The sequence below is a fragment of the Littorina saxatilis genome, linkage group LG4 (genome assembly GCF_037325665.1).
Source record: "Littorina saxatilis isolate snail1 linkage group LG4, US_GU_Lsax_2.0, whole genome shotgun sequence".
NCBI classification, from domain to species: domain Eukaryota; kingdom Metazoa; phylum Mollusca; class Gastropoda; order Littorinimorpha; family Littorinidae; genus Littorina; species Littorina saxatilis.
The window spans coordinates 65988159-66004486 of record NC_090248.1 but is presented as its reverse complement, the minus strand read 5'-3'; the positions used below and the strand labels follow the sequence as shown (position 1 = coordinate 66004486).

General features: G+C 42.7%; 1 long non-coding RNA gene across 2 annotated transcripts; it reads right to left on the bottom strand.

Moving 5' to 3' along the window:
• Positions 1 to 2095: 2095 nt before the first annotated feature.
• LOC138965412 (uncharacterized) lies at positions 2096 to 15675 on the bottom strand. Of its 2 annotated transcripts, none has more exons than XR_011455445.1 (3): positions 15604 to 15675; positions 6686 to 8185; positions 2096 to 5731 (listed from the first exon to the last, which is right to left on the bottom strand). It is a non-coding gene; the product is annotated as an uncharacterized lncRNA (long non-coding RNA). The 2 variants fall into 2 exon arrangements; XR_011455446.1 differs by lacking the exon at positions 15604 to 15675 and adding an exon at positions 15009 to 15227.
• Between the last annotated feature and the right edge of the window lie 653 nt (positions 15676 to 16328).

Genomic DNA, 16328 nt, shown 5'->3' with positions numbered 1-16328 from the left:
TAGAGCAGTTTTTGCCACGAATTGGTCCCCCGGGGGACTACTTCAGAGGGGGGACCGGACCGGATCCTACACCGGGTCTGAATTCAATATCAAGAGTATTTTTTTTTTTTTTTTTTTTTTTGCAATCGAAATTAATTTACGAAAGAATCGGCACTGTCTCCGATCTGATCGCCTGTAGACTGAGTATATCCTCAGTGAACCTCGGTGATCCTCGCCGAGACAATCGTAGCTTTGTCGTTCGTCGTTGTAAACCAAAGCTGCGATCGAGCGTAGGGTAATATGCCAGGGGACTCAAGTCATCCCCTGACGCTGCTGCGCAGCAGGAGATATTTACGAGTTGACTCCGATCGTAGCGGTGTGTATTGCCTGGTAGGGATACACTCTTTGCTGGGAGTATGATGAAAACGCGATAACACAAAATTCACATGTGCACGGTCTGCATCTTTGAGACAGTTGTGAAGCTTTTGACTGTTTTTTTTCGTAATCTATCGTGACAAAAGTATCCGCAATGCTGTGACTCCTTCGCTGTACGCTTGTTATTGGCTAATACGGTGAGCCCACGCTGTTTAGTTTGCAGACCGTGCACATGTGAATTTTGTGTTATCGCGTTTTCATCATACTCCCAGCAAAGAGTGTACTACGGAAAGAGGGTTCACTCCCTTCTTCACGCCGCTTGCAAAAGTGATGCGAAGAGCCGGCGCCGAATCTACAACAGCGTTACGGCTTGACCGAGGAAAACGTTGCCACCGAGCAAGGAGGAATAGAAGAGTGACGGACTGTTTTTACACCCCCGGTATAGGGGTGTGTATAGGTTTCACTCGATGTGTTTGTTTGTTTGTTTGTTTGTTTGTTTATGTGTTTGTTTGTGTTCGCAAGTAGATCTCAAGAATGAACGGACCGATCGTCACCAAACTTGGTGAACAGGTTCTATACATTCCTGAGACGGTCCTTACAAAAATTGGGACCAGTCAAACACACGGTTAGGGAGTTATTGGTGGATTTTGGTTTTTTGGGGGGATCAACTACGGCATAACTCTTCCTTATCTTCTCCATGTTTTCAGCGTTTACCTCCCTTCCTTCGTATGGTGCACTATAGTATGAGGGGGGCATCTTCGGATATTCCCCGTTCTGTTACTATTTTTAGAAGGTCACCGCAGTGTCCAGAACGTAAATTGGACCCGTAAATTATCCTCACTGTAAAAGTGCAAAGGTCGAATCAATTTATAGCCACGCGAAAAATACACTCTCATCTATCTCTATATATTTATACAATAGATATAGATATATATATACGGTTTCTCTGTGTGTGTGTGTTTGAGTGTGTCTGTAGAAAACACCTGTGTATTGCACAGTTCTGTTTGTGATGTGGTACCTAGGGCGTCGTCGACAAGTATGGGACTCGACATGATATGATCAGGAATGGCATTATGGCCCCTGAATCATGTTCGTGCTGTTCCCATTCCACGAGTCTGGAAGGGACCGAAGCCTGACGGGTCCATGGTTCGAAGCCGGCGTACAGTGCGCCACTCAAGCCGTGTATTCGGCTCTACTTGCTACCCGGCGAAGCGGCAGATACACCCCGGACAAAATCTGGTCGATGAGATATTTCAATACCTGCTCTCAGCGCGCAGCGCAAACCGATTTTTTTTCCCCGGGATCTTTTGTTTTCTGTATGCGGTCAGTAGGTGTTACAGAAAGAGTTATATTGATTTGTCTTTTTCTCCGCCTGTCTCTTTGTCCACTCAATCAACTTATTTTAACCACACTTGTTAGCAGTGCCTTCTCAGTTGGTGGCAGTGAGAATGGTAAGGACGGGGGTGTTTTTCCTACCTCGGAGGAATTTCTTGTTGTTTTCGGCTACTTATATAACTATCGAAAAGACTGTTTTATTTAGTTTTTGTAAAGAAAACACACTGGTCGTACTGTTACCAGCATCTGAAAACTATTTCACAGGCGCTCATGCAGTATTTGAAGAGATACAGACAGAAAATAAGACACTGAATACATGTAGACAGAAACTCACAGACTTATCTTCATACATTTGCTTTATTAACATATTATTAGTGAATCTATTGAAAGTAATGGGATTTGTCAGTTCTCTACACATTCTTTACATCAATGAAAATCAGGTGGTTTTTTTCTCTCTCTCTCTCATAAACATAACATATATTTCTGTGTTATATATAGTGTTCAAACATTGCTAAAACAAAATCTAAATGCATCTTGAAATGTTTTATTGGTTGCTTGACATTTTATTTCTGTCATTTATACTGTATTTAACTTCTATTTATTCTTGTAGTGGTGTTACCTCTCAATGGGCGAGGGCCGGGTGAAAAAAACCGCCATGTATACTTTGCTTATTCCGTCATCCTCAAAAAATAATTTAAAATTTCAAAATGAAATTTCGCTTCAAAAATTAATTTCATATTCAATTTAATTAATTTAATTTTCTCTCCCTCTCTCTCTCTCTGTCGGTCGTCTGTCTGTCTGTCTCTCTCTAGATCTCTCTGTCGGTCGTCTGTCTGACTGTCTATCTGTCCGTCTCTCTCTCTCTCTCTCTCTCTCTCTCTCTCTCAGACTCTCTTTCAATCTATCTCTGTGTGTCTAGTTCTGTTTGTTTGTCTTGTTTCATTTTGTTTTCTCAGTCTCTCAGTGTTAACCTCTTGCTCAAAACCACAACGAAATTGCGCTGGTTTGGTGTGATACAAGACAAACCGTATTCCTCTAACATTCATTTATACATTTCAATTATAGATTTAATAATTGATAAAATAAGGCGAACAGTACAATCTGCATCCCCATGAAAAGACAAAAAACGGAATTTTTTTTTCTCGAGAATGATAACCATTAGAAGCTGCACATTAGTTAGCTTTTGCCTTGCTTGCCAATGCTTCCGAGGTGCCAGTGAGAAAGTTTTACTCGGTCAGTGCTGGGACGGCGGGCTGGAATACGGGAAGGTCTGGCATCACTTTTAGGCCGAAGTGCTCCCTCTTTCCGTAGGGATACACTCTTTGCTCCCAGTAAGGTAATAAATATATTGTACTACGTTGCAAGCCCCTGGAGCAAATTTTTGATTAGTGCTTTTGTGAACAAGAAACAATTGACAAGTGGCTCTATCCCATCTCCCCCTTTTCCCGTCGCGATATAACCTTGCACATGTTATTCAAATAGATCAATTGCAATAAATTACAGTTTTTACATTTAGTCAAGTTTTGACTAAATGTTTTAACGTAGAGGGGGGAATCGAGACGAGGGTCGTGGTGTATGTGTGTGTGTGTAGAGCGATTCAGAGAAAACTACTGGACCGATCTTCATGAAACTTGACATGAGGGATCTTGAGTATGGTATCTCCAGACGTTTTTTTCATTTTTTTGATAAATGTCTTTGATGACGTCATATCCGGCTTTTCGTGAAAGTTGAGGCGGCACCGTCACGCTCTCATTTTTCAACCAAATTGGTTGAAATTTTGGTCAAGTAATCTTCGACGAAGCCCGGACTTTGGTATTGCATTTTAGCTTGGAGGCTTAAAAATTATTAATGAGTTTGCTCATTAAAGTTGTCATTAAAATCGATTTTTCGCAAACAGATTTAAAATTGATTGCATCGTATTCTTCATCACATTCTGAATGTTATGTTTACTCTTAAAATGTGATCACAATTAACGAAAAAAGATTAATTAGTCTTACGATTAAAATTTAAGAAATCGATCCAAATATGATTTCATCTTATTCTTTATCATTTCCTGATTCCAAAAACATATAGATATGATAGGTTGTATTCAAAACAAGCTCAGAAAGTTAACAAGAATACAGAAAAGCGCGCTTTCCTGCTTAGCACAATACGCTACCGCGCTAATCTGGCGTGTCAATATCACTACGTTTTGCACATGGGAGGTGAGCGATTTCCTTCACGCGGGGATTGACGAAGCTGTACTGTCTTGGTGAAAAAATACAGTGCGTTCAGTTCATCCCGTGAGTTCGACAGCTTGACTAAATGTAGTAATTTCACCTTACGCGACTTGTTTACTTTTTCACTCCTGTATGTGTTAACATGTGTTCCTTCAAATGAGAAGACAGTTTGAAATGAGTACCACACTCTGTACATGCATACTTTCTCACTCCTGTATGTGTTAACATGTGTTCCTTCAAATGAGTCGACAGTTTGAACCTAGCACCACATTCTGTACATGCATACTTTCTCTCCCCTGTATGTGTAAACAAGTGTTGCTTCAAATTTCTAGAACGCGCGAACCGCGTATTACACTTTCTCACCCCTGTATATGTTAACATGTGTTGCTTCAAATTATAAGACCTTTTGAACCTTGCATCACACTCTGTACATGCATACTGTCACACCCCTGTATGTGTTAACATGTGGTTCCTCAATGTACTAGACCGTGTGAACCTTGCATCACAATCCGAACATGCATAATTTTTCACTCCTGTATGTATTAACATATGTTCCCTCAAAGTAGCAGACCGTTTAAACCTAGCACCACATTCTTCGCATGCATGCTTTTTCACCCCTGTATGTGTTAACATGTGGTGCCTCAATGTACTAGAGTGTGTGAATCTTGCATCACACTCTGAACATACATTATTTTTCACTCCTGTGTGTGTTAGCATATGTTCCCTCAAAGTAGCAGACCGTTTAAACCTAGCACCACATTCTTCGCATGCATACTTTTTCACTTCTGTATGGGTCAATACGTGCCGCTTCAAATAACTAGACACTGAGAACCTAGCACCACATTCTTCGCATGCATACTTTTTCACTTCTGTATGGGTCAATATGTGCCGCTTCAAATAACTAGACACTGAGAACCTCGCATCACACACTGAGCATGCATACTTTTTTACACCTGTATGTATTAGCATATGTTCCCTCAAAGTAGCAGACCGTTTAAACCTAGCACCACATTCTTTGCATGCATGCTTTTTCACTTCTGTATGGGTCAATGTGTGCCGCTTCAAATAACTAGACACTGAGAACCTAGCATCACACACTGAGCATGCATACTTTTTTACACCTGTATGTATTAACATGTGTTGCTTCAAATTACTAGACTGAGTGAACTTAGCATCACATTCTGCACATGCATACTGTTTTACACCTGTATGTATTAACATGTGTCGATTTAAATTACCAGAACATGTGAACTTAGCATCACACTGTGTACATGCATACTTTTTCTCTCTTGCAGGTGTTACCATGGGGACCTTCAAAGGCCCAGACTGTGTATACGTAGCACCACAGTCTGTGTGTGCATTCTTTTTCTCTCTTGCATGTGTAAACACACATTGCTTTGGACTACCACCTTGTTTAAGTACAGCATCAAACTCAGTACTTGAATGTTCCTCTTGATTCAGCCAGGTATCACACTCAGTACTTAAATGTCTGTCTTGTTTCAGGTAGGTATCACACTCAGTACTTAAATGTCTCTCTTGTTTCAGGTAGGTATCACACTCAGTACTTAAATGTCTCTCTTGTTTCAGGTAGGTATCACACCCAGTACTAGAACGTTCCTCTTGTTTCAGCCAGGTATCACACTCAGTTCTTGAATGTTCCTCTTGTTTCAGCCAGGTATCACACTCAGTTCTTGAATGTTCCTCTTGTTTCAGCCAGGTATCACTGTGAGTGCTGACTGCACCGTGTCTATCCTGCACTGTATCAAATGCTTCTCCTGGTTCCTGTTTTGGGCGATGGTATTCTGCTGGCTCATTCAACATACCTGAAAGCAGAAGCAGGCAATTTCAAAAGAAACACTCAGTAAAGTCTGAATTGTGTCAAGTTCTCATTTACTCTGTGACCGTCCCAGCTAGCAACCTCAATATATTGGTCAGCCAGTCCTTTTTACATTTGGTCAAGTTTTGACTAAATGTTTTAACATAGACGGGGAACCGAGATGAGGGTGGTGATGTATGCATGTGTGCATGTGTAGAGTGATTCAGAGAAAACTACTGGACTGATCTTCATGAAACTGTACATGATATCCCAAGATGGGTTTTTTCTTCTTTTTTTTTAGTAAATGTCCTTGATGTCATATCTGGCTTTTTGTAAAACTTGAGGCAGCACAGTTGTCACACCCTCACTCTTTGACCAAATTGACTGGAATTTTTGTTAAGCCTACACTTTGGTATTGCATTTCAGCTTGGAGGCTAAAAATTAATAAATGATTTTGGTCATTAAAAATGTGAAAATTTTAATTAAATTTAAAAGTTCAGATATAGATTATTCTTAATCTTTTCCTGATTCCAAAACTATATAGATATGTAATGTTTGGATAAAAACAAGCTCAGAACGTTAAAAAGAATAGAGAAACGCACGCTACCTCGCTGTACTGGCTTGTCACTTTAAGAGCGTGAACCACAGAGATAAGAGAGTCTTTATCTCTGTGGCATGAACGTGTCACAGTGGCCGCCGGGCATGAAACCGACACAGCTATTGAGTAAATATTAGTGAAAAAATGCGGTGTGGTCAATTTCATTCTATGAGTTTGAAGGGTTGACTAAATGTACTCATGCGACTTGTTTTGTTGTCTATCCATCCCACACCTCCTTCAAAAGGTGTGTGAAGTGCCAACAAGGCCGATTCCCACCTATAACATCAACCATTCCTCTTCCCTACTTGACCACCACCACCACCCCCCCCCCCCCCCCACCATGAGATGTTTCATTGGCCTTACCATATGGATGTGTTTCAGTGATGTGCCAACACTCTTCTGCGACATCAATCTCTATCTTGACATCTGAGAGAAGAGCTGACGTGTCTCCTTCCTCCATGCTGTTGGGGGAAGCCTTGATCCCTGACTGCTCACTGTTCAAGTGGCTGACAGTTCCTGGCTGTTCACTGTTCATGCCGCTGACAATACCTGACTGTTCCCTGTTCAAGTGGCTGACAGTTCCTGGCTGTTCACTGTTCATGCCGCTGACAATACCTGACTGCTCACTGTTCAAGTGGCTGACAGTTCCTGGCTGTTCACTGTTCATGCCGCTGACAATACCTGACTGCTCACTGTTCAAGGTGCTGACAGTTCCGAATTGTTCATTGTTCAAGGTGTTGACAGTTCCTGATTGTTCATTGTTCAAGGTGTTTACAGTTCCTGATTGTTCCCTGTTCAAGGTGCAGACAGTTCTTGATTGTTCACTATTCAAGGTGTTGACAATACCTGACTGTTCACTGTTCAAGGCCCTGACTGTTCCTGATTGTTCCCTGTTCAAGGCGCTGACTGTTCCTGATTGTTCACTATTCAAGGTGTTGACAATACCTGACTGTTCACTGTTCAAGGCCCTGACGGTTCCTGATTGTTCACTGTTCAAGGCGCTGACTGTTCCTGATTGTTCACTGTTCAAGGTGTTTACAGTTCCTGATTGTTCACTGTTCAAGGTGCTGACTGTTCCTGATTGTTCACTGTTCAAGGTGCAGACAGTTCTTGATTGTTCACTGTTCAAGGTGTTGACAATACCTGACTGTTCACTGTTCAAGGCGCTGACTGTTCCTGATTGTTCACTGTTCAAGGCCCTGACTGTTCCTGATTGTTCACTTTTCAAGGCGCTGACTGTTCCTGATTGTTCACTGTTCAAGGTGTTGACATTACCTGACTGTTCATTGTTCAAGGCGTTGACTGTTCCTGATTGTTCACTGTTCAAGGTGTTGACTGTTCCTGATTGTTCACTGTTCAAGGTGTTGACTGTTCCTGATTGTTCACTGTTCAAGGTGTTGACTGTTCCTGATTGTTCACTGTTCAAGGTGTTGACTGTTCCTGATTGTTCACTGTTCAAGGTGTTGACAATACCTGATTGTTCACTGTTCAAGGCGCTGACTGTTCCTGATTGTTAACTGTTCAAGGTGTTGACTGTTCCTGATTGTTCACTGTTCAAGGTGTAGACTGTTCCTGATTGTTCACTGTTCAAGGTGTTGACTGTTCCTGATTGTTCACTGTTCAAGGCGCTGACTGTTCCTGATTGTTTACTGTTTAAGGCGCTGACTGTTCCTGATTGTTCACTGTTCAAGGTGCAGACAGTTCCTGATTGTCCACTGTTCAAGGTGCTGACAGTTCCGGACTGTCCACTGTTCAAGGCGCTAAACTGTTCCTGATTGTTCACTGTTTAAGGTGTTGGCCAATCAAAGCAGCTCTCTCTTCAAGGTGTGACGGGTCCATCGCTGATCAGGGTTCAAAGTGTTGCTGTGTAGAAAAATGAGATTCAGCAATTTAAATAAGCAAAAACAAATGTGCTCGCTCTCTCTCTCTCTCTCTGTCACACACGGCTCCACAACAAAAGCTCCATGACGAAACCAGTATGGGTACACCAGACATTCAATGATGAATCATGTGCAGTTTTAAAATCAGCAGTTAATGGCTATGCTCATAAGAATCTTGTAATAATACACAAGAAAGAGCCATGAGGGAATTTACTGGGCTGCACTCGTTAGGGAGCACTTAAAAGCCAGTGCAATCCATTTAAACAAAACAATTCTATGTGCATGTATTCCTGTCCTCCAAGCCCCGTGACTATCAATGTGATTTTGGAATGTTTATCTTGCACATGCATGCAGTGATGCCCACTAACGTGTTCAGATACAATGAAAAGCCTGCTAAAAATAAATATATATGCATTGCAAAACGCAGCAAGAGGAAAGGCACCGATCAAGTCATTGAGTAAATAAGGCAATTTTATTTCATTCTTGCACAGTATGCATCACTGCTATCAATTAAATGTCTTTTAAAATGACATTTATTTTATTTCTCTTTGAACTTTACTAAAATGGCAACTGATCTAGAAATGAACACCAATTTGCTTATCAATTGGGAATACCTTGGTCTACATAACTTTTTTAAACAAGAAGGGCAAAGCCCATACGACTCACATGCTTGACCTTGACCTTTACATGACCTTCAGGGTCAAGGTCAAATAACTAAACCTAGCAATGACATCATACACTAAGAACTGCTTTACACATTTTTCCTACCAAAATACATGTGACCTTGACCCAAGGTCAAGGTCATCCAAGGTCATGCAACACAAAGCTGTTAATTCAAGACATAGGAAGTACAATGGTGCTTATTGGCTCTTTCTACCATGAGATATGGTCACTTTTAGTGGTTCACTACCTTATTTTGGTCACATTTCATAAGGGTCAAAGTGACCTTGACCTTGATCATATGTGACCAAATGTGTCTCATGATGAAAGCATAACATGTGCCCCACATAATTTTTAAGTTTGAAACAGTTATCTTCAATAGTTCAGGGTCAAGGTCACTTTAAAATATGTATACAATCCAACTTTGAAGAGCTCCTGTGACCTTGACCTTGAAGCAAGGTAAACCAAACTGGTATCAAAAGATGGGGCTTACTTTGCCCTATATATCATATATAGGTGAGGTATTCAATCTCAAAAACTTCAGAGAAAATGGGAAGAATGTGAAAAATAGCTGTTTTTTAGACAACATTTATGGCCCCTGCGACCTTGACCTTGAAGCAAGGTCAAGATGCTATGTATGTTTTTTGGGGCCTTGTCATCATACACCATCTTGCCAAATTTGGTACTGATAGACTGAATAGTGTCCAAGAAATATCCAACGTTAAAGTTTTCTGGACGGCCGGCCGGGCTTCGCATGTGAGTCAAAAAGGTGTTTTTTTATTGATTGCTCCCATTTTATGATTTATGTACTGCATTTTGTTGATAAATGCTGCATCAAGCCACAGGGTTATATACCGTATTTTACGGACTATAAGGCGCAGCTTTTTTTCTCAATCTTGACCCCTGCGACTAACTGAACGGAAGCGCCCTATGTGTTGTTAAAATTAAAAACCCTGGCCAAGTTTCATCTCAGCCATCAAAGAGACCGCCTGAGTACCAGTCAAACAACTTGTGATAATGCATGTTTCAGCTGCCAGGTACTAACTACCCTGGCCAAGTTTCTTCTCAAGACATCAAAGAGACCACCCCATAGGTGCAGGAAGTGCTACCCTGGCCAAGTTTCCTCTGAAGACATCAGGTCCATGTCTGTAAACAAGGCCACCCAGCTATCACAATGGACCTGCCTTAGATCTCGCGGCACACACAGAGCACAAATATTTCCACCCTGTAGTCTTCCTTTGATGAGCGACTTATAGACCGGAAGCGCCTAATGTGATGTTTTTTCTCAATTTTACCTCAAAAGTGGGAGTTGCGCCCTATAATTATAACGAAGCGCCTTATAGTCCCAAAAGTATTGTTTCACGGCGCGGCTTGGTTAAAATTCAGTGATGGCTAACTCGGAATGGAATCAATGATTCGTGAGCTTTGTTGTTGCGATCAATGAAACGCTTTGGAGATAAAAAATTATACTAACAGGGAAAACTAAAACTAAAAGAAAGGAGAGTTAAGTCACTCAAGAAGAAAAACAAAAAGGTTGAAAATGACCGATTTAAGAAAGAAAAAACACAATAAACAACACATCAGCGATGGCAGGGCTCCCTGCAACCCTTGACGTCACTATGCATTGTTTGGAGCACTAACCCCTGTGCTATACTTGCTAGTGATTAGCACGCCAGTAAATACAGCACCCTACACTCATGTGACATGTCAAATTAGCTTCAGACTGAATGTTTCTCTGCGGTGTAATTATCTTGAGAGGGAAAATCATGGCAAGATCTTGCAACTGAAGCAGAATTGTGATGTAATTTGATTGATTTTACCCTAAATTCGATTTATTAGAACACACTGGCTATACGCACTCGGAGTGTATACAGGGGTTAGAATCTTGTATACATTCTGAAGTTAACTTCCGGTCATGAAGCGAATTTGCCATTCAACACCACTCTGCAATAGGAACGCAAAGCAGTTGATTATACGAGTACAAAAAAACGAAAACAATCTGATGCTGCACGGCCATGGCTCAATAGCTGTAACGTAGATAACATTTTCGGGGTGCACTTAAAAGACCAGACACTGAACTGCATCAACATTCAGAGTGTCATTCGACACCATTTTGAGAAGGTACGTATCTCTTTTGATTCAGTCATATGTGGTATTAAAGTACACTGGGAACAAACACAGACAAAAACAAACACAGACACAAAACTGATGCTTAACGGCAGTTTATTGTCTGAGTTTGGAACACACTCGGAGTGTGTATCGACCTAGAAACGGTTGTATACCATGTGAATGTAAGTTATTTGCCAACCCTCGACACTCCGAAAATGAGATAACGGAAGTCCATACGTCAGACTGTTTTTTCATTGGCTACTTCCTAAGGACTTGTTAGAAGGCATTTTATTGGCTACAGATTTGTAACAGAGCTTTTCATTGTTGGAGTGTATACAGACTCATCGATCCTGAATACACTCATAGTGTGTAAAGCTTTTGCCTTATTAGAAAACGCACCGAGCGTTTACCAGTTACGTCCCTTGAATAAGAAAAGACATATTTTTGCGTTGAAGCTAATTTCAAAGTCAAAATACCATTTATCATCACAAACGAGAATCCAAAGGGGGGAATACATGGTCCAAAGTTAAATCAGCAGCACCGCTCGGTGGGTCTTCGGATAAATCGAATTTGGGGGATAGTCACATACATGTCACGTAAGTGTGCTTAGTGATACCAGTATGACGGTCCTGCTAATTACCGTCAACTACCGTCGACTACCGTCAACTGCCGTTACAGAACTACCATCAACTACCGTCCACTTTTTCTGTGTCTTGAACTTCTTTTTTTTCCCTAAATGCAGGTGGCTGAGTTCAAAACTCGCCATTTGGGGCGGTACTACTTGTCTCCGAAAACCTCATCAGAAATAAGAAAATTCATCCTTAGATCGTGTTTTGTTACATAATTGTTTGCAATCATGACTTATATTTTGAAGGTGGATTTTTGCCTGTTTCGGATTAGGGTCCTGGCTTCACTGTAAGTGAGGTTAGAGGGTTGCTGCTCAGTTTTGCTGCCCTCCTTTGCCAGCCGATCCGCCACTTCGTTGCCCACAATCCCCGTGTGTGCAGGGATCCACTGCAGGACAACCGCTGTGGTTTGGGCCAGTGTGTTGATGTTCTGCATCAGGTGTTCCATGGTCGAGTCTGGATTGCCCGAACACAAGGCCTGGAGTGCTTCAAAAAGAAAAACAATGGATATAATCCACACGAAGATGCCCTCCATCAGCTCACTCGTCACGAGCAGACCATTGTCTTCCGCCTCCGGACAGGCCACTGTTGAATTAACAGCCACCTAAAAAGGATCGGCATCAGACAGTCGGCCCTGTGCCATTGTGGAGAGGCGGACCAGACACCGGACCACTTCCTGCAGACCTGCCAACTCCACTGCAGTGAGAGGAAACATGTCTGGCCCACAGGGACATCGCTGCACACCAAGCTATGGGGCAGCACTCAGGACCTGGAAATGACAGCCCACTTCGTCAACATCACGGGCCAAAGAATCTAGACACAGCCATCGCCGAACGCTGAAGAAGAAGAAGAATGACTTATATTTGCAACTTATTCCCCCCTCTGCTTCTTTCTCTCTGTAAACTTGTAGGGCTAGTTATTTTTCGGTAACTTACCCAACAACCAAAATCACTTACCCAACAACGGGCCTGAATCCTCGATAGCTCATGGGTAGAGACTGTACACATTGTGGATCTACTTTTTGCGACTCAAAAGTTCAGAACACTCTAATGTATGAAATATACATTTCTGGAGCAAACAATACAACCATACCGCATTTAAACCAGCAACTACAGGCTTGAACACATGAATCTCAATATAAAATCCATGAGTTTGGTTGTTTTCTGAATTCAGATCTGCCGTGCACAATCGTTTATCGCTAGCAAGATTCCAAGGAAAAGTAACTCTCATACTTTGTCTAGCGACACGAGTAGTTCCCCTTCCAGATTTCGGCTGCATCGACAAGACTGCAATCCGACGGTCAGTTTTCAACAATATTTAATTTTATAAACAGATTACACACAATCAATTTCAAACATTTAATCAACTTAAAGAACATGCAGCGGTTTCATACACTATTTTGCCCCAGAAAACTGAACTTCATACAGTTTTTAACGTTGGAACACGGGTGTAAAACTTCGTCTGCTAGTCACATTCGAGGAAAGAACATTTCCTGAGCGATACCAAAACATGAACAGAACACACACTATCTGCCTTTACCGCCACAGCAGAATGACAACATAACTGTGTACTTGATTTTAGTTCAAAACATCGAAACTGACAAGAAGTGTTAACAGAATTGAATGATTTGCACGGAACTATACAACCGCGCATTAATCGATCGCCTGCGCAGGTAGACTGGTTGGGTGAATATGATTCGATCAAACTTTCGCACAAAAACTCCTCTTTTCTTTGAATAACTGAAGAAAGGAGGAATAAAGAGGTTACATACCTCGTCTCAGTGATTATCAAAAATAATGGTCTCAGTTCGCGGTCATGAAAAAGCTCGCTGAAGCTCGCATTTTTCATGATCCGCTAACTTCGACCATTATTTTTGATAATCACTGAGACTCGGCATGTAACCTCTACTTACACCGTTCATGGCATTATTTTCATGTTTGTGCGAGGATTTGCGAAGGAGCGAAAGCACTAATCACATGACATCATCAATACTTGTGCTTTCGAGTAACAAGAGTTACCTCGAAGAAGTCTCTACAGCCATGGAACGTGGTACTACAACGGAGGCAGTGGTGTTAGACTTTGCCAAAGCTTTCGACCGTGTAAACCACAGTCTGCTCTGCCACAAGCTCTACCACTACGGCATACGAGGAAAGACCAACAGCCTCATCGCAAACTTCCTCAGCGGCCGCACGCAGTCAGTCGTGGTGGATGGTGCGCAATCCAGCTTTGTCAAAGTGAAGACCGGAGTCCCCCAGGGCTCTGTCCTAGGGCCCTGCCTCTTCCTCTGCTACATAAATGACCTCCCCTCCAAGATATCTTCCCCTTCAAGACTCTTTGCTGATGACACAGCCGTCTACAGGTTCATCACCTGCGCAGAAGACCCAGCCAAGCTTCAGGAGGACCTCCAACGCCTAGAACAATGGGAAAAAGAATGGGACATGGCCTTCCACCCAGACAAGTGCTGTGTGCTGCCTTTCACCCGAAGCCATTCTCCCCCTCTCTCCAACTACACCCTCCACGGCCAGACGTTGGAGAGAGTCACCTCCACCAAGTATCTTGGGGTCATTCTAGACACTAAACTAGACTTCACCCAGCACATCGAGAACATCTGTGCCAAGGCCAACAAGACGCTGGGCTTCCTGAGAAGAAACCTGAAGGTATGCTCCAGCCTCACCAAAATGCTGGCCTACAAGACAATGGTCCGCCCTATTCTTGAGTACGCCTGCACAGTATGGGACCCACACTCCGACAGGCTCATCACAACCCTTGAGAAGGTCCAGCGCAGAGCAGCCAGATTTGTCACAAACCGCTACCATAACACCTCTAGTGTCACAGATATGCTGACGCTACTCGAGTGGCCTACGCTACAACAACGACGTCGCTGCGCCAGACTCGCTATGCTCCACAAGATCCTCAACGATCAAGCCTGCGTCTCCTGCGTCGGCCTCAAGCGGCAACCTCGAAGTGGACGTCGCAGCAACCACAGCCAACAGTTGGGAATAATCCCGTGCCGCACAGACTACAGAAAGTTTTCTTTCTTCCCGAGGACCACTGTCGACTGGAACTCCCTCCCATCAGATGTTGTCGAGGCCCCCTCCTATAATGCCTTCTGCTTGAGGGCAATGAGGGCCATACAGGCACAGTAACCGCCCTCCCCCTGCCCCACCAAATTTTTTAATTTTTTAATTTTTTTTAAATTTTTTATTTTTTTTATTTTTTTTATTAATCTTTGTTAAGGACACACACTTGCACTTCGCCAACATGTTAATAATGGTCAATTCATTGATCGCTGAACATTATTGGAAGAAGAAGAAGAAGACCTCCCTTGCATTGAAATTGTTGCATCGATTTCGTCGATAATCCGGCTCTCAACACAAATATAAGGGTGCATGTAGCATGAATCAGGCTTACTTTTTACAGGCATGTCCAATACTTCACTTTGTCCAAGTCATCCACTTCTCATCCACTTCTACTTCGTGAATCACACAAATCCCGTGCTTGTCGCCCCAAATGGCGATTCCGCCACCTTCGCAAGTTTCGAACTCAGCCACCTGCATTTAGGGAAAAAAAAGAAGTTCAAGACACACAAAAAGTTGACGGTAGTTCCGTAACGGCAGTTGACGGTGGTTGACGGTAATTAGCAGGATCCCAGTATGAGCAAACATGAAACAAAGAAAAGAACGATCTAGTTTGAGAGCTACTGCGGATCGACTGTCGGTTCCCGAGCCACTCAACGCTAAAGTTCAAAAACAACCAAAACAGTTTTATAAGTACCGTATTTGAAGCATGTTTTTTTGAACTGTCGGGAATAGATCTTGGCATTTTTGCCTGTCAGTGTCACAGCAACACGATTGATTTTGTGGATACGATCAGCTCTCCATTCGGCATCCGCATTCCTTGTGGTATACTATGGAAAGCTATGAGCGCTGATCGAGAATCTCACTGAACTCAATCTGCACACAGGCATGCAACAAAAGGCACCGCGCATCTTGAAAACATGGTTTACCTGAACTCGATCCTCCTCGCTGTGAAAAATGTAAGTTCCGCAAAGGCAGCCTTTTTCCGGTGCAGCGATTTGGCAATCCGAACAGAGTAACTTCCCTTTTGTCTTTTTGCCCTAAACTGCCAAAAAAACCGACTAGATGCCAGGAAAGTAATACCATGCTTGAACTATACTCCGTCTCTGCCGCTGAAGAACTTTGTAGGCGGTGAATGGTGCTAGTCCATGATTATAATACAGTAAACTACCTTGTACCGGTTGAAAGAAACCCGTGGGGACCCAAACTTTAGGTTTCTTATAGGTCCAATTCATTCTTCTTACTCGGCGTGACGTTATCAAATGGATCGGCTAGCTTTAGCCCTAAGGGGCACAACTCCGCTCATACTCTCTTCGCGCCGCCATATTGGATGCCGTCTTTGTTAGTTTTCTTCATTGCACTCTTGTTCTTTTTGCGTATTTCACTGTGTATGCAGACAGGGAAAGGCGCGAGCGCCGTAACCAACAGCGAAAACGGCCACACGACCACTCAGCGAACCGAAACAGAATCCCTAAGCTGCCTAAACGACAATAGTCAATCATTGTCCCGAACCTACAACCCGGTCTGCCCTCGGGCGGACCACCCTCATCTTCCAAAAAGGGATGAATTGTCTCGTTGCTAAACCAAACAAACAACTATTACACCCGCCCTCCAATGAACCTGTACGCATAGTACACATACGGGGAATAACCCG